Genomic DNA, 19,508 nt, shown 5'->3' on the forward strand with positions numbered 1-19,508 from the left:
ACAAAATATAAATGAGAAGTCTGTTGTGTGATGACAGATTGTACAACAAAATCAAAGAACTTCATTGTACCTAGATGCGTGACAATAAAATATCACTGAATCATTGAATTGAATCAAAAACATGATAGATGCAAAGGGAAGTATTTTCTGCATCGTAGACATTTAAATTAAAATCTACAAGAACCAAAGGTGATTTATTTTGTTGAACCCCATCCCAGAGCTTGGTTAGATTGTACCTGCCCATATTCTTGGTGATCACACTGGTTCTCGTGTTGAACGCTCTGTTGGTACAAGGTGAGTATTCATTCTCTGGTAAAACTGTGTCCTTGTATGTGGTGGTGTGGAGTCAGTCAGAGGGTGGTGAATCTGTGGGATTTTTGCCACAGACGGCTGTGGAGGCCAAGTGAATGGATATTTTCTAAGGCAGTGATAGATAGATTCTTCATTAGTACGGGTGTCAGGGATTGTGGGGTGAAGGCAGGAGAATGGGGTTAAGAGGGAATGATAGATCAGCCATGATTGAATGGCGGAGTAGACTTGCTGGGCTGAATGGCCTAATTCTGCTCCTATGATAGACACAAAATGCTGGAGTAACTCAGCGGTATACTGGTCATTGCAGGCCATTGAGTTTTTCTGAAGAAGGGTCTCGACCCGAAACGTCACCCGAAACGTGAAGGAATTCCCTGCCTGTCTGTGTGTGTATTTAAGATAGAAGCAAAACGCGGGAGTAACTCAGCAGGACAGGCAACATCTCTGGAGAGAAGGAATGGGTGACGTTTCGGGACAAGACCCTTCTTCAGACTGATGAGTGATGAGTGTGGGTATATATATGTGCATCTGCGTGCGCCTTGTGTGTGTATGTATGTGTGTCCGTGCATGCCGTGTATGTACTTGTGTGTGTTTTGTGCATGCGTGCCACGTGTGTGTACCAATGTGTGTATTATGTGTAGGTAGACACTAAAATGGTGGAGTAACTCAGCGGGACAGGCAGCATCCTGGATGAAATGAATGGGTGATGTTTCAGGTCGAGCCCCTTCTTCAGACCCGAAGCGTCACCCACTCCTTCTCTGTCATTGAAAGCAAGCGTGCAGGTGCAGCAGGCAGTGAAGAAAGCGAATGGTATGTTAGCATTCATAGCAAGAGGATTTGAGTATAGGAGCAGGGAGGTTCTGCTGCAGTTGTACAGGGCCTTGGTGAGACCGCACCTGGAGTATTATGTACAGTTTTGGTCTCCTAATCTGAGGAAAGACATTGTAGCCTTAGAGGGAGTACAGAGAAGGTTCACCAGATTGAACCCTGGGATGGCAGGACTTTCATATGAAGAAAGACTGGATAGACTCGGCTTGTACTCGCTGGAATTTAGAAGACTGAGGGTGGATCTTATAGAAACATATAAAATTCTTAAGGGGTTGGAGAGGCTAGATGCGGTAAGATTGTTCCCGATGTTGGGGAGGTCCAGAACTAGGGGTCACAGCTTAAGGATAAGGGGGAAGTCTTTAAGGACCGAGATGAGAAAACATTTCTTCACACAGAGAGTGGTGAATCTGTGGAATTCTCCGCCACAGAAGGTAGTCGAGGCCAGTTCATTGGCTATATTTAAGAGGGAGTTAGATGTGGCCCTTGTGGCTAAAGGGATCGGGGTATGGAGAGAAGGCAGGTACAGGTTACTGAGCTGGATGATCAGCCATGATCATATTGAATGGCGATGAAGGCTCAAAGGGCCGAATGGCCTACTCCTGCACCTATTTTCTATGTTTCTATGCCGAGATGCTGCCTGTCCCGCTGAGTTATTCCACCATTTTGCATCTTTCTCCAGTGTAAACCAGCATCTGCAGCTCCTTCCTGCACAATTCTGCTCGTATCACTTATGAACGATAAGTGTCCAGTGAGATCCTGCAAATGGCTGTGGGACAATCTGTTTGGATATCAGCAAGGGAGAAATATTAGACATGTCCCCAGGAACAACATTTGTGCTGTTCTCCTGTGCTGTGGATGCTGTAAGATTTTCTCAATGGGGGCAGAACCCCCCATTAGCGTAATGGTCATTTAGTGGGCATGGGTCAGTGCCACGGAGATGTCCAGAGAGGACCCAGTGGCAATAGTGGAGAGGTCCATGCAGCCGTCGATGATGGCGCTGACCAACGGCCGAGGATGGACCATGTGGAAGTGAGGACTTGCCGAGGAAAGGAACAAAGTAGGACCCGGCGTGGGGGGGCCACTGTGAGGGGGAGGGAGGGAGAACAATGGAAGACCCGGCGTGGGGGGGACCGCCGTGAGGGGGAGGGGGGAGAACAATGGAGGACCCGGGGTGCGGGGACCGCCGTGAGGGGGGGCAGAACAATGGAAGACCCGACGTGGGGGGACCACCGTGAGAGGGAGGGGGGAGAACAATGGAAGACCCGGCGTGGGGGGACCGCCGTGAGGGGGGGGGAGAACAATGGAAGACCCGGCGTGGGGGGACCGCCGTGAGGGGGGGGGGGAGAACAATGGAAGACCCGGCGTGGGGGGACTGCCATGTGGGGGAAGGGGGGAGAACAATGGAAGACCCGGCGTGGGGGGACTGCCATCAGAGGGGCGAAGGGAATTGAAGACCCTGCGTGCGTGGACCGCCGTGAGAGGGAGGGGGGAGAACAATGGAAGACCCGGCGTGGTGGGACCGCCATGAGGTCAATAGTCAATAGTCGTTTATTTGTTACATACACATAAATGTGTAGTAAAATGAAACATTACCCGCAGTTGAACAATAAGACCAATAAGATTAATCAATAAAAATGCAATAACACATACAATCACAACTAACACCAAACAAAAAGAAACATCCATCACAGTGAGTCTCCTCCAGTCCCTCCTCACTGTGATGGAAGGCCAGAATGTCTTTTTCTCTTCCCTGCCGTCTTGTCCCGCGGTCAGGCTGTTGGAGTTGCCACGTCGGTGCGGTCGGGGCTCCCGATATTGAAGCCCCCGCTGGGCGGTGAAAAAAAATCCCGCGGCCTATTTCAGGCCGCGCCGGATGGTGAAAGGTCCGTGGCGGGCAGACCCAAGCGCCGCGATTCGGGGCGGGCGAACACGTTGCCTCTGCCGCTGCCGGAGCTCCCGATGTCGGCCCCCATCCAGGGTGCCTGCGGGCTTCCGACGTCCACGCGGCCCGCGCCGGAGCCTCCGGAGACGAGTCGCAGCCGTTCCCGCAGCATTCGCAGGCAGCCAGCGCCGCAGGTGGTGAGTCCGGACCGCGGGCTCTGCGAACCAGAGACCCAGGTGGTCCCAGGTGCATGGCCGGTGGTAGGCCGCAACGGGAACGGAGACACGATACAGAACAAAGGTCGCGTCTCCGTTCTGGAGAGAGAATGTTACAGTTACAGTTCCCATTCCCTCCCACCCCCCCAAAACATAACATACAACACTACATCATATTAACACTACAATTGAGACAAAAACAACAAAAAACACAAAAGACAGACGGACTGCAGGCAAGCCGCAGCCGCGACGGCAGCGCTGGCTCCTCCCTCAAGGCGGGGGGGGGGGGGGGGGGTACAAGGGGGGACGTGGCCCAGGGGTACTTTGTAACTTTGTAAGCGCCCTTTATAGGCAACTATTTGCATACCTTGGGTATGCAAGCACAGGATTTCACTGTGACTTGTCACATGTGACAATCAAGTATTCATTCATAAAAGCTCATTCACAGGGAACCATCTGCAGATCAGGGAGATGTCAATTCTCAACCATCTGTCTCCCCATTGCTCAAATGTGCACCTTGCTCAATGTGTGAGTGCAGAAATCGGAGCCTCTCTTTTTGGAAGGCAGATGGAAAACAGTGTAGCAAACTGTGCAGTCATGCATTTTAAAGGTAGACAAAAAGGCATAGACTTATTTCTAAATGGGGATTGGATTCAGAAATCGGAGGTGCAAAGGGGCTTAGGAGTGCTGGTGCAGAATTCCCAAAAGGTTAATTTGCAAGTTCAATCGCTAGCGCAATGTTAGGTGAGCTTTCGGCGCGGGGACGTGGAACGGGAAGGGTTGTGGATAGATTCTTCAGGCTCTCCTGAAGTATTGACGTGGTACTTGGATGAGAAGCCACTCCAGGTAGCACCTGGTAGTGACCTGGTAGTGACAAGCCACGGACCAGGGGGGTGGCAGCTAACGGGTGAGGTTGGGGCAGCATTGAGGAAGCAAGGTGTGGTGTGAGAGGCTGTGGGAAGGTGAAGCAGGAGAAGGAGGGGGAATTAGAACAATGGATTGTTTATGGGCTGAGTGAAACATTTGTACCCTCTATTGGGAACAGTTGGAATGGTTATCATCTACTTATTGGAAAAGAACTAATCTTTCACATTAGAAAATATTCCTTCTGGCATTTTTCCAGCACGTTTCCGACCTCTGCGACCTCCCTTCGACTCCCCTGGTATCAGTTCCTCATTATTTGCAACCTTTTGTATTAACTCTGCCCGTTCCTTTACCTCCTTCAGTGTCTGAATTCGCTCCATGAACCCAGGCTTCGCCTCTTCTTTCTCAGACTGAATCATGAGGTCAATGTAAGCTGGGGTGGATAATGGGTTTGGCCTCAGAGCTATTTCTTCAAGTCGTCTAATGCTGCCCGATAATTGTTCAATCAGCGCCAGAACTGTGTTCTCAACCTCAGCAAACTCCTGCTCAAGTGATTCCATAATATTCTGCTGGGTCATCTTCGCACCATAGGCCTTCTCGTGCTTTTCTTTGAGCTCACTGTATGTCTTCTTCTCCTTTTTCCTTTCATAATCAAACTTGTACTTTTGGTTGAAGTGAACATTCCAGATGCACTTGTTCGGGCAGACCTTACAGTTCCCTTCTCGGTCCATTGCAGCACAATTAAGTTTACCATCGTCGTTAGGAATGTAGCAAGGATAATGACAGGTAAAGAAACATTTCTGACAGTTGGTTATATAATTACCAGTCCCGCTGATATCCGACTGTACAGGAATTGTAACATCAATCACATATTCAAAATTTTTATTTGCATCCAGCTCGGTCTGGTGTTGGTTCAGAGCTTGATGCGTTTTCCTGAGTTCTTCCAGTTTGGCGAGACCAAATCGGATCTGCTTCTGCAATCCCACCACTGCAACTTCTAACTGCTTACGTTCCTTCAGAACCTCTCTCGTTAAACTCAAACTTCTGGTTTCCATTGTGTTCAGAGCTATGAAGAATTTCTTCATGCTGTTTGCTCCCATCTTCCAAAACATTGCATCAAAGTTATCATCGTTCTCTCCCCCTACTCCGCTGTCATTGGATCTGCACTCGGTGCCACAGTTTCCAGAGGTTGAACGCTGGGCAAAAATGGCTGAATTGTTAAACTTGAAGTGTACTGGCAGACCCGTGTTGTCTTTGGGACACGGTACATCAGCTAATTTCAGGGCATCCAGAACGGGGGAAGGCTGTCCGTCTGCAAAAGTCACCAGGATCTGAATGTTCTCTGCAATATCTTTGCCAAAAATAGAAAGAATTGAATCAAAGACATATTTCTGTGTGTGAGTCAGGCGAGGCAGGGAGGCTTGAGTAACAAAGCACACGGCGTCGATCTGATCAATACCCTGTGGGGAAGTGAAGAACTCGTGGATTTGCTCAGTGATCTGTTGATCCCGGCCGATGCCCCTAGTGTCTCCGAATCCTGGTGTGTCAATGATGGTCAGAGAGTAATCGATGTTAAATCCTACCTGATGATGGAGCTGGTAGGCAGTGATGGAGGATGTCTGACTCTCAGCCTGGGACTTTCCTGTCTCTTCCTGTATTAACTTGTATCTGAAGTTGTCTCTCCATTCCACGCCCAAGATGTAGTTGAACATCCCATTGATGAGGGTTGTCTTTCCAGTGCCAGTTGCTCCCAGAACCATAATTGTCTTCATTGTGTGTTTTGTGGTGGGGTTTCCAAAGGAGCATTTCATAAGCTGTTTGGATTTATCAGCTACCTCCTTCTGTAGATTGAGCTTGTAAATGGAAGGTTTTCCTTCGGATATTAATTGAGATTTTCTGCGAAGTTTCAGGGCTATTCTGTTTGGTACATATTCTATTTCTATTCGAACCTCCTCACTTGCTGCACTAGATCCTGTTTTTCCACAGTCGGCAGACACTCGGACTCGGTAGTCGGTCGTGGGTTTCAGTCCCTTTAAACGATAGTAGCATTGTGTGTCTGTTGTCTTAACTTTGTCCCATGATCCACCTTTCTTGTTGAAATTAACTAACAGTTCTTCTCTATATTCAATGCTGTATCGAATTATGTTAACATCAGCTCCAATCTGACTTGGTCTGTCCCAGTGCAGTGTTGGATTGGGTGAACAATCCTGGAAGACCGGATTACCAGGTGGGCTTGCCGGCCGGGTGAAGCTCTTGTAGCTCTCACTAGCCTTGCTGACTCCGACCTTGGTCACTGCTCTGTATCGAATGTGATACTCCTGGTGTGGCTGTAACCCAGGTATTGTGAAGGAGTGGCATTGATCAGGTGTGTCCAGAATTGTCCATTCCTCCTGCTGGCTAACTTGGTACTCTACCTTGTAGCCCACAATCTCACTGCACCACATCTTGGTGGCTGTAACTGCAGCGTCACACTGTCATGAGTTGTTCCACTAACCATCGGTATCTCTGGCTGTGACGGGGGTTCAAAGCACTTGTTCTCCAGAAACTCTCCCTCATACAGGTAAATGGACGCTCCCACTTTGCTGTCATTCTGCACAGAACTAACAAGGAATTTTACTTTCTCATCTGCTCTATTGGCTGTGGCAAAATCCAGGAACGATCGGAATTGCTTCTTCATTTTCTGGGAGACAGACCGTGAGTTAAACCAGTGCTCGCTGTGTCCTGTTGCCCAGGCTCCGTCAGCAGGATTGGGTACCTGCATGTTCTGAGCTATGAGAGATTGGAGGTGGTTGTTTGCCTCTGACAGGTAGAAGTCCTCCCGATGTAATGTTGTAAATGTGAAGCAGACAACATAATCTGTTGCTGGATCCATCAACTTGTCATCCAACTCGCCCTTTGATTTCACAATTGGTACATCTTTAAATCCGCTGAGGTAACGTCTCACTACCTTCACCTCTCGTTCCTTGTCATCCAGCCACGTGGTCAGTGCCTGGTGTTTGAATGGTGACTGTTCCCTGTTGTTCAGTATATTCACCAGTAATCCTTCCTCCTCCCCGCCGCCCCGAATGGATGGCAGAAACCTCGCCAAATTCCCCTGGAAAACTAGTGTGTACTCCAGACACATTTCTCGAAAGTGCAGTATCCTATTCCCGATCTCAGGAAACTGATCGGCGACACTGTCTTTCATCAGGTCTTTGGACCTCATCACGGCCTCACTGAGCTGTTCCAGGACACTCTGACAGCGATTGACCAGTCCCACGCTGATCCCCCTCACCAGCTGAGCAGCTTGTGAGTCGAGTTTATTGAGCGGATAGAGCCAGACTGTGATGGGCACTGAATGCTCTCCACCTGGGCCGAGGAGGGTTGGGAGGGTTGCGCAGATATTGATGGCATCTTTGAAGGTGGTGGGGTTGTTCTTCAGTGAGAAATCCCCATAAAAGGTGCAGCTAAATTTCTCAGAATGAGACTTTTGTTCTTCTGTCATTTTTACGAAGGCTTCGCCCTGAATCGCAATCTTAGGGAGATGTTTAATCATTGCCCCCATGTTACCCTGAATATCCTGTGTGTTCTCTGCTGATGAAGCCATTTGGTCAAACACAAAGAAGGCCTGGGCCCCATAGAGCACTGCTGTAATGACATGGGTGGCTGAGCCCTCATCAAACACACTCGGGTAGGTAATATTCTGTCTCCCTAAGTGATTCATCGTCAGTTGCTCAAACCTGGTTGTTGTTTTGTACTGAAGGGTAACTCGTGCTTGTTGCTTAGATTCCTTTGTGTCACTGAGATATTTTGCCGACCCTTTCACCTCCACTAACCCACCCAGGAGACTCGCCTTAAGTGACCCTGACACATTGAGGGCAGCAGCTTTCTTCTCCAGGGAGTCTGATGCAATGATGTGAAACTCGGTGCTGGGCTGATCATAACAATCAAGGTTATTCTGCAGTGTCTGTAAGTCCCACAAGGTGACACCTATAGAATAAAACAGCGATCAAAACTGTAAAATTGAATCAACCAGTGGAAATTAATCAAAGACAACAATCTTTATTCAGTAGATTCATTCTCTGTGTTTTGTGGTTAGAAACATAGGTGCAGGAGGAGGCCATTTGGCCTTTCAAGCCAGCACCGCCATTCATTGTGATCATGGCTGATCATCCACAATCAGTGACCTGTGCCCAACTTCTCCCCATATCCCTAGATTCCACTAGCCCCCAAAGCTCTATCTAACTCTCTCTTAAATTCATCCAGTGATTTGGGCTCCACTGCCCTCTAAGGCAGAGAATTCCGCAAATTCACAACTGTCTGGGTGAAAAAGTTCCTTCTCACCTCAGTTTTAAATGGCCTCCCCTTTATTCTCCCCTTTATGTGGCCCATGGTTCTGGACTCCCCCAACATTGGAAACATTTTTCCTGCATCCAGCTTGTCCAGTCCTTTTATAATTTTATATGTCTCTATAAGATCGCCTCTCATCATTATAAACTCCAATGAATACAAGCCTAGTCTTTTCAATCTTTCCTCATACGACAGTCCCGCCATCTCAGGGATCAATCTCGTGAACCTACGATGCACTGCCTCAATAACAAGGATGTCCTACCTCAAATTAGGAGACCAAAACTGTACACAATACTCCAGATGTGGTCTTACCAGGGCCCTATACAACTGCAGAAGAGCCACTTTACTCCTATGCTGAAATCCTCTCGTTATGAAGGTCAACATGCTATTAGCTTTCTTCACTGCCTGCTGTACCTGCACGCCAACATTCAGTGACTGGTGTACAAGGACACCAGGTCTCGCTGCACTTCCCCCTGACCTAACCTGACTCCATTGAGATAATAATGAGCCTTCTTGTTTTTGCTGCCAAAGTGGATAACCTCACATTTATCTACAATATACTGCATCTGCCATGCATCTGCCCACTCACTCAACCTGTCCAGGTCACTCTGCTACCTCCTAACATCCTCTTCGAAGTTCACACTGCCACCCAGCTTTGTGTCATCTGCAAACTTGCTGGTGTCACTTCTAATTCCTTCATCCAAATCATTAATATATATGGTAAATAGTTGCGGCACTCCACTCCACTCCACGCGCCACTGCCTGCCATTCTGAAAAGGACCTGTTTACTCCTACTCTTTGCTTCCTGTCTGCCAACCAATTCTCTATCCATGTCAACACTCTACCCCCAATACCATTTGTTCTAATTTTGCTCACCAGTCTCCCATGTGGGACCTTATCAAAGGCTTTCTGAAAGTCTAGATACATGACATCCACTGGCTCCCCTTCATCCATTTTACATCATATCCTCAAAAAATTCCAGAAGATTAGTCAAGCATAATTTCCCTTTCATAAATCCATGCTGACTTGGACTTATCCTTTTACTGCTATCCAAATGCACCATTATTACCTCTTTAATAATTCACTCCAGCATCTTAACCATCTCCGATGTCAGGCTAACAGGTCTGTAATTCCCGTTTTCTCTCTCATTCCTTTCCTGAAAAGTGGGATAACATTAGCTATCCTCCAATCGACAGGAACTGATCCTGAATCTATTGAACATTGGAAAATAATCACCAATGCGTCCACTTTTTCGAGAGCCACCTCCCTGAGTACCCTGGGATGCAGACCATCAGGTCCTGGGGATTTTAGCAACCTTCAGTCCCATCAGTCCACCCAATACTATTTCTCGCCTAATGCAAATTTCTTTCAGTTCCTCTACCCCCTAGATCCTCTGTCCTCTAGTACATCCCACATACATTCTTTGTCCCAACCCTATCAGATGCACAGAATCTCTTGTCTGGAGTGGGGGAATCAAGGACCAGAGGACCATAGGTTCAAGGTGAGGGGGAAAAGATTTCATAGGAAACTAAGGGGTAACTTTTTCACACAAAGAGTGGTGGGTATATGGAACAAGCAGCCAGAGGGGGTAGACGAGGCTGGGGCTACCCCAACATTTAAGAAACAGTTAGACAGGTACACGGATAGAACAAGTTTGAAGGGATATGGACCAAACGCAGGCAAGTGGGACTAGTGTAGCTGGGTCATGTTGGCCGGTGTGGGCAAGTTGGACCGAAGAGCCTGTTTCCACATTATGACTATGACTATATCAGAGATATTCTCTTTGTCATTTCAATCCCTCTCAAACCTTTAGATTAGTTTAGAGATACAACGCAGAAACAGCGAGTCTGCATCGACCAGTGATCCCCGCATATTAACACGACCAAACTGCACACACCCGGTACAATATTCACATTACACCAAGCCAATTATCCTACAAACCTCTACGTGTTTGGAGTGCGAAAGGAAACTGAAGATCTCGGAGAAACCCCACGCAGGTCACGGGAGAACATACATACCCCGTACAGACAGCACCCGTAGACAGGATTGAACCCGGTTCGCTGGTGCTGTAAGGCAGTAGCTCTATGGCTATGTCACCATGCCATGTCTTTTCTGCATCTAGATTGTTTTCGCCCTGTCGCAGATCTGATGAGTAATCTCTGACCTGAAACATTAACGGCTTCTCTCTTGCAGATGCTGGCAGGTATGCGGAGGATGGCACCTTACCTGTGACCACACATTATACCATCTCCTCTCACTTTGCTCTCCCAATCACTTTTTCAAGTTTGTCCCCCCACGACATTTTGGACACTCCAGAGGGAAATCCTCCCTCACTATCTAAGCTGGTCTAACATTTTGTGTCCAATGTTCTATTCTCAGTAATCTGACTGCTGAAATCCAATGTACTAACAGCATCCTTTGCCCCCTTATCTATGTGTAATGCTCTTCCATTCCTATCATATGCTTTCTTATATCCAACCTCCATTACGCCATAATAACTGGGGTACTTTTGATTTGCTGTCCTTACCTTTACCTGTCATGGGAACACTTTGGCCCTGATTGACTCCCACTAACCAGATGTGGAGTAACTTGCAAGTAGTAACTTGCAACTCTGAGGGGGCGCTGTAAACTGTTTATGCGTTGAGCTGTTATGTTTGTGTGCCATTGTATGTTCGTTTACTAGTACCTGAACTGATGTACAGCACTTTCGTCAACGTGGGTTGTTTTTAAATGTGCTATACAAATAAAATTGACTTGACTTGACTAGGTGATCCCAGTGTACTTTTTACCAGATTCTGTCTAATAATCATAGAGCAAAATTGTCCATATTGACCAACATGCCCTATCTAAGCTAGTCCATTTGGCCTATTTTCTCATAACCTTGTGAAGGAAAGAACTGCAGATGCTGGTTTAAATCAAAGATAAACACAAAATGCTGGAGTAACTCAGCGGGACAGGCAGCATCTCTGGAGAGAAGGAATGGCTTCTCTCTGGAGATGCCGCCTGTCCCGCTGAGTAACTCCAGCATTTTGTGTCTATCTCCCTCAAAACCTTTCCTATCCATGGACTTGTCCAAGTGTGTTTAAAATGCTGTAAGAGTACCTGCCTCAACTACCTCCCCTGGCAGCACATTCCATATACCCATCGCCCTCCGGGTGTAAACATTGTCCCATAGCTTCGAATTAAATCGGGCTCCTCTCACCTTAAACCAAGGTCCTCTGGTTCTTGATTTCCCTACCCTGGGGGAATGTCTCTGTGCGTCCAATTTATCTATTCCCCTCATGATTTTAAACACATCTGTATGATCACCCTTCTGTGTCCTGCGCTCCAAGGAATAAAGTCCTAGCCTGTCCAATAGCCAAAGCCTTCAGGTTCTAGCAACATCTCGTAAATCTCTGCTTCTTTCCAGCTCAATGACATGCTTCCTCGAACAGTGACCAGTTCTCCTTCAGAGTACTCCAAATGTGGCCTCACGAATGTTTTGTACAATTGCAACATAACAGACAAATTTCTATGTGTCTGAAGGAACTGCGGATGCTGGTTTAAACAGAAGATAGACACAAAAAAAGTTGGGAGTAACTCAGCGGGTCAGACAGCATCTCTGGAGAAAATGAGCACCTACTCCTTTTCTCTATAGATGTCGGCTGACCTGCTGAATTACTCTAACATTTTGTATCCAATGTTCTATTTTCAGTAACCTGACTGGTGAAATCCAATGTACCAACAGCATCCTTTGCCCCCTTATTTATGTGTAATGCTACTTTCAGGGAAATATGTACCTGTACTGCTGGATCCATCTGCTCTACCATGTTCCTCATGGTGCTACTTTTCGCTCTGAGGTCCAGTCCTCGTTTGACTTCCCAAAATGCCACATCTGGCAATGATATTGTTAATCAGCCTTACCAGGGTTCAGCAACATAATTTGCAAACCATCCTTATCCCATCGGGAAACTGCACTGAAACTCACAGAGTCAAAGTCACCATGGTAAGATTGGCAACCTGAACGTATGGCACCGCATTGACCATACTGATTTGTGTGATGACATTCCAGTACCTGGGATCAGAGTGTCCGATCGGCAGTCGTACAGCATTCCCAATTGGAAAGGACGGCCCAGAGTGGCCAGTTGCAAGATCTCGCTCATTGTTGAACTGGGAGCGGACACTCAGGAAACACCAGTGACCTGAAACAGAAAGTGGAATAAAATATAACAAGCTGAGTTCCAGATATATATTAGATTAGTTATTTATATGGCTTACTTAGATGTGGCCAAGTACCAAGAGGGGGATGGTTTCGGAAGTAACTGCAGATGCTAGTTAAAACTGAAGATAGACACAAAATGCTGGAGTAACAGCTGAACAAACAGCATCTCTGGATAGAAGGAATGGGTGATATTTTGCATCCCCATTGCCTCTATCCAGAGATGCTGCCTGTCCAGCAGAGTTACTCCAGTATTGTGTCTACCAAGAGGGGGTAATTTGACGTAGTAAATTGTGCAAATTACAAAGAAGATGAGTTGTTTGCAATATTTTTGACCTAAGGTCTTACATGATGGAGAGGCCAACATACGAATTGAATTGAATTGAAACATTTATTGTCATTCAAAATGAATTTGAATGAAATGTCGCTGACGTACAGTCATGACAGTAAAGAGCACAAAGCACACAATTACAAAAGTTTAACGTAAACAACCATCACAGTGACTCCTCCAGGCACCTCCTCACTGTGATGGAAGGCAAAAAAAGTCTTATCTCCTCTTTTGTTCTTCTCCCGTGGTCAGGCAGTCAACTGCTGCGTCGAGGCAAACGAGGCTCCCGTTTTTGAAGCCCCCGCCGGGCGATGGAAGATCCTGCGGCCGAGCCACACAGGGCGATGAAGGTCCTGCGAACCTTCAGGTTCGAGCCTTCCAATTCAGGGCGGTCGAAGCTGCTAGGACTGGAGCTCCCGAAAGCCGGTCGCCAGCCAGGGAACTGCGAGGTCGTGATGTTACAGTCCACAGAACCCGCGGCCGAAGCCTCCAAAGACAGAGTTGCAGCCACAATCACAGCACTACCACAGCTTCCGAACGTAAGCCAGCTCAGAGATGGTAAGTCCAGGCCCTGCGACTGGAGCCTTCAAGGTCGATCCCAGCTGGAGGCCGCCAACTGCACGCTGTTAGGCCGCAGCGCGAACGGAGATACGAGGAAAAGGGTCGCATCTCTGTTGAGGAAGAGATTTTTAAAAAAGGTTTCCCCCACCCCCCACATAATACACAGCTAAAAATAGGCTATTACACACATCTAACGCTAACAAAGAAAGAAGAAAGACAAACAGACTGCCGGCGAGCCCCAGTTGCAAGGGCAGCACCACCACTCTGATGTATGTGGAAGGGAACATGTTGGGAGAGGCAATTAATAGATTTATCATGGTCTTTCAATTCCACAGCAGAACTAGCTAAGTTAAAATAAACTGGGCGTTATAAGATAAGATGAGGGTAATAAAACTGATCAAAGAGTAGTGACTTTTATTGCATCCATTTTTTTAGACAAATGGGAGAATGGTTTTCTAAATAACAGAAAGCATAAGGCTAAAGATACCTCTAACGTAAAACAAAGATTAAAGGCAACAGAGACCAATAATGAGTTATTTACAAATGGTAGAATCCACATGTGCATATTTTATATCCACGGTGGCGCAGCGGTAGAGTTGCTGCATTACAGTGCCAGAGATCTGGGTTCGATCCTGACTACGGGTTCTGTCTGTACGGAGTTTGTACTTTCTCCCCGTGACCTGAGTGGGTTTTCTCTGAGATCTTCGGTTAGCTCCCACACTCCAAAAACATACAGGTTTGTCGGTTAATTGGCTTGGTATGAATGTAAGATTGTCTCACGTGTGTGTAGGGTAGTGGTAATGTGCGGGGATCGCCGGTCGGTACGGATTTGGTGCGGCAAAGGGCCTGTTTCCACGCTGTATCTCTAAACTGTCATGTCGTAAGAATATTTAAAAATGCAGTTGGTGCTGTGTAGCTTTGAAACACTTTGTGTTCTCTCAGAGTGTTTGCCCGTGCACACTGTTAAACCCTTGCATAAACCGACTTCTTTGAGAAACTCACCACAGCTCCACGAGATGTTCTTTGTGTCTGTTCCTAACTGAGCCGTAATTAAGAGCGCAGCAACACCCTATGTGAATGCCAGATTCAGGGTACAGGTTAAACAGAAAATTCTCTGCAACATTTCGCGCTGCCAACAAGGTCTGACACAGGACAATCGTCAACAATGTGGTTCCTAATCGGGTAAGTGGGTTCAATTTTACCAGCCATAGAGTAGATCCTATATTGTTGTCAGGCGACTGGAAGTTGTGTCACCAAAAGAACAAAGTGGATGAAAAAGTAAACGTGGTGACTTTGCTGGGCAAGATGGGTGAAGAGTTAAGACATTGTGGACAAATGCAGCTTAAGGCATCAGAGAGAGTTGAGATGCAATATGTAAGACAATAAGTACTAACATAGTAAGGTACCAAAATATCACTTACTATCACGAAGGGATGTGTAAGACAGGTGCTGGTACAGTGAGGTAAGACACAAGGTTAAGGGCATCACAGTGGCACAGCAGTAGTGTTACTACTTTACAATCCAAAGAACCAGGTTCGATCCTAACTATGGGTGCTGTGTGTACGGAGTTTGTACGTTCTCCCCAAGACCTGCGTGGGTTATCTCCCCGTGCTCCGGTTTCCTCCCACACGCCAAACACTTACAGGTTTGCAGGTTAATTGATTTGGTAAAATTGTACATTCTTCCTAGTGTGTGTACGATAGTGTTAGTGTGCGGGGATCGCTGGTCAGCGCTGACTCGGTGGGCCAAAGCGCCTGTTTCCGCGCTGTAACTCTAAACTAAACTAAACTAAACAGAGGGGTACCTTGCGCTGGTGAAAAACCTGAAGATGGTTTAAAATAATATAAAGTATTGATACTAATGATGACCTCGGTACGTATGTAAAGGAGAAAGGGGGTTTAAGGGACAAGGTGTATGTGACCAAATGCTACATGAAGATAAACTGTCACTAAATTAGATTGCATACCTCAGACGCCCGCAAGTCTATCTCTGTGTAGATGCTGGCTTGAGATTACAAAAGGGTGTTGTAAAACTACAAAGGACAGGAAACGGATACAAAGGAAGAGTACAGAGTAGAATGAGCCCCTTTACAATCACCATAAAGTTGAGCACCAGGAAGATGTGTTTATGTTCATAGACTGAATTAATGATCTCGGACAATGGCCAGTGATAGTGGGTGATGATTCATTGAACTCCTATCCTCTTGCAAGACCACCTGCGTGGGGTGTCTAGTTCTGTTATCACTTCTAAAAAACTATTGTATTCGGTGTATATAAATGCTGCTCAAACACTCTGTGGGTGAGTGGGGTCTTCGAGTGACTGTAGTATGCAAGCATACTAGTTGCAGCTCTCCCACTCCCGCTGGCGTGATAAAGACTTTAATATTTTACCACTTTATGGTATTGGTGTCTGTCTAGTAGAATTCGAACTTTAACACATGTGATGATAATAAACAACACTAAAACATGTATATACAGTATATTCGGGATTTAAAGTTGCCATTTTGGAATATAGATTGGAACAATTGGGGAATTATTTTAAACGTTGCTTTTGGGAACAAGAATATATTTCCGACGGTGTTAAAGATATTGCTCAAGAGTTATGGATTACTGCCTTTGCGCTTTCAGCTCTTTTGGGTAAGCTTGCTTTGATGTACTGACAGTGTTTGTGGGACTCCCAAATTTGAATACACTCTTGCATTTGTACATTGATTACCGAAGAAGTAGGGGTTTGCAATTGAATCAAATTAGTTTGGAGGTACATGCAGGAGTTAGTACGGTACGATACGATTGAACTTTATTTATCCCAGGGGGAAATTGATCTACCAAGAGTCATGAAACACAAAATATATGAAACGTGAAATTGAACTGACGAGTGGAAAAGATTGTGGATGTGCAAAGATTTGGGGAGGGGAGGGGGTGAGGAGAGTCAGTCTACCCCACATCAGAAAGGGGAACAGTTGTGTAGTTTGATAGCCACAGGAAAGAAAGATCTCCTGTGGCGTTCTGTCCTGCATCTTGTTGGATCCAGTCTGTTGCTGAAGGTACTCATCAGGTTGACCAGCGTGTCATGGAGGGGGTGAGCTGTATTGTCCAGGATGCTCTGCAATTTGAGGAGCATCCTCCCCTCTTAGACCACCTCCCATGAATCCAACTCTGCCCCCAGGACAGATCCAGCCTTCCTGATGAGTTTATTAATCCTATTGGCATCTGCGTCCTTCGCCCCAGCACACGGCAGCCACCGATTGTATGGATTTAAGAATAAGGCCATTGATCAGTGGAGGATCAAAGATTGGATAAAGGAGAAAATGTATTGAAGGATGGAAATGAGGAAATAGGAAATAGTTAAAATCCTCCTAGAAAGGGTTGGCCTCCAGCCCAGATGGGTGGAACCGTTTAATGTTATTCTATGACTCTATGACTTTATGTTTCTCAGACATGTACCCCATTGGACATGAGAGGGATTGCAAGATGGAAATGTTGCACTTAATTGAAGCACTATAAAGAATTGTAACTAACACTACCAGTAATTGTGTAGGAAACAACTGCAGATAGAAAATAGGTGCAGGAGTAGCAAAACATAGAAAATAGGTGCAGTCCCTCTACCCTGCCCTGACCTTGTGACCAGAAACAAAAATGCTGGGGTTACTCAGCGGCACAGGCCGCATTTCTGGAGGGCAATGGACTCCTCCTTCCTTCTGAAGTCCTCCAGCGTTGTATTTTTGCTCAATGTTCCCGCGTGCTTAGTTTCTTGTGTTTCCCTGAGACATTAATCCGTTTCACTTACCGGTCGAGGAAACGTCCGCCTGCAGCTGTAGGGGGTGTCGCGTTTATTTGTATAATAAAGCTCGTACCACGACGTAAACGGAGTATACCTTTAATTAGCAACTCTGTACAGCAGCCGCCTGCTTGTCTGCATGCCCGGGCAACTCCCTCACTGCCACACCCCGGGTCCCCACGTCACCTCCGGCCACCGCATTCCTTACACTCTTATTCCCATAATACCACATCTCCCTTTCTTTGAGAACAAAGGGTGGACTACCTTTGTCTCTGCAGGTCTTAAGGGGTTTATTCTGCCCTTTTGCTGGAAGACCTGTCCCTGATTCAAGCATGCAAAATAGAAATAAAATAACTTCCGCGTTACCATACTGTGAACTATTACTTTAGCAGGCTGTGTTCTTCAAAACTTAAACTCTCAGGTTTCAGGTAAATGTACCAGGTTTACCGAACATTTTCACCCTCTCTTTTCCTTTATTATAGAAAACAGATCAATAAATCACAAATCAAGTCTCTTCGGCTTTCTAACCTCTCTCCCACACCTGGTCCGCACAGTCTCTGTGGTGGGGCCCTCTCTGCTGGGTGATGTTGTTACTGGCGGAGCTGGCTCTGGTGGAGCTGAATCTTCTCCCACCGGTGGCTCATCAGCGTCGACTACCCCACTGTTGGTCTGCAGCGGCACCAAGTGCTGCCGGTTCCTTCTCAGTGTGCCCTGAGGCACCTGGACGATATAAGAGCGAGGGGTATTGTGTGTAGATAGCACTTTGCCCTCGACTCGTGCATCGGTGACCCACACCTCCTCCTCAGGTACTAGTGGCTCCAGATTTCTCGCTCCGTGCCTCTTGTTGAAGGATCTTGCGTCGTTCCACCTCTTCTCCCTTTCTTTGGCCCCCAGCGCGTTGTAGTCAGGCAAAACTGGATTCAGCAGGGTTGGAAGGGCAGGAACAGTAGTGCGGAGGCGGCGCCCCATCAACAGCTCGGCCGGGCTATAGCCGTTCTGTAGAGGGGTTGCTCTGTAGGCCAGCAATGCAAGATATGGGTCTGACGCCTTTGTTAGCAGGTTTTTCACGGTTTGTACAGCGCGTTCCGCCTCACCATTGCTCTGAGGCCACCTGGGGCTGCTTGTGATGTGCACAAAGCCATACTCTGCTGCAAAGGCTTTAAAGTGGCTACCTGAGAACTGGGGCCCATTGTCACTTTTAAGAACTTCCCCAATTCCATGACGAGAAAACATGGATTTCAGGTGTACCACCACATCTGTGGACCTTGTGTGTGTCAGCAGCGCAACTTCCACATACCTTGAGAAATAATCAACTACTAGTAGATAAGTCTTGTCTTTCAGCGTGAATAGGTCAGCTCCCAAGGTTTGCCAAGGCCTGTCTGGCATCTCCGTTGGCATCAGCGGCTCTTTGACATTCCTTCTCTCTTGGATGCAGGTTCTACATTTCAGCACCATGTCATTCAGCTGGCTGCTGAGTCCTGGCCACCATACCGTCTGTTTGGCCCGGCCCCTGCACTTTGTCACCCCCAGGTGTCCCTCATGTAGTCTCTGCAGCACATCACCTTGTAAGGCTGATGGGATGACGAGCCTCGTGCCCCGCAGCAGCAGCCCATCGTGCACAATCAGCACTGCTCTTTCAGCCCAGTAACGTCTCAGCACTCCCTGCAGTTGGCTTTTGTCGGGCCAGCCGTTTGTGCAGTACTCCATCAGTGCAGAGCATGTGCTGTCTGCCCGCAGGTGCTCACGTAGGCTGCTCAGATAATCTCCTCTGACAGGAATGTTGCTGATGACAGAGTCTACATAGATGTTGGTGTCCTCTAATAGGCTTGTGTCTGCGTGTGTTTTTGCGGCTCTCAGAGGAGCACGCGATAGGGTGTCGGCTGTCCCCAGGCTTTTGCCAGGGACATGATTGACTGTATAGTTGTACCTCATGAGTCTCATCCTAAATCTTTGGACTCTTGGTGGGAGGTCATCCAAAGCTTTCCCTCCCAGCAGACTCACCAACGGCTTGTGGTCAGTTTCCAGCTCGAATGGTCTTCCCAGGATGAAACAGCTGAACCTTTCACATGCCCATGTCGCAGCCAATGCCTCCTTCTCTACTTGAGCATAACGCTGCTCTGTCGGTGTCATTGACCTGGACGCATATGCCACAGGTGACCACATGGCATCGCTTTTCTGCAGCAGGACTGCCCCCAGGCCAAAGGAAGAAGCATCAGC

This window comes from Rhinoraja longicauda, unplaced genomic scaffold, assembly GCF_053455715.1.
Source record: "Rhinoraja longicauda isolate Sanriku21f unplaced genomic scaffold, sRhiLon1.1 Scf000113, whole genome shotgun sequence".
NCBI lineage: Eukaryota > Metazoa > Chordata > Chondrichthyes > Rajiformes > Arhynchobatidae > Rhinoraja > Rhinoraja longicauda.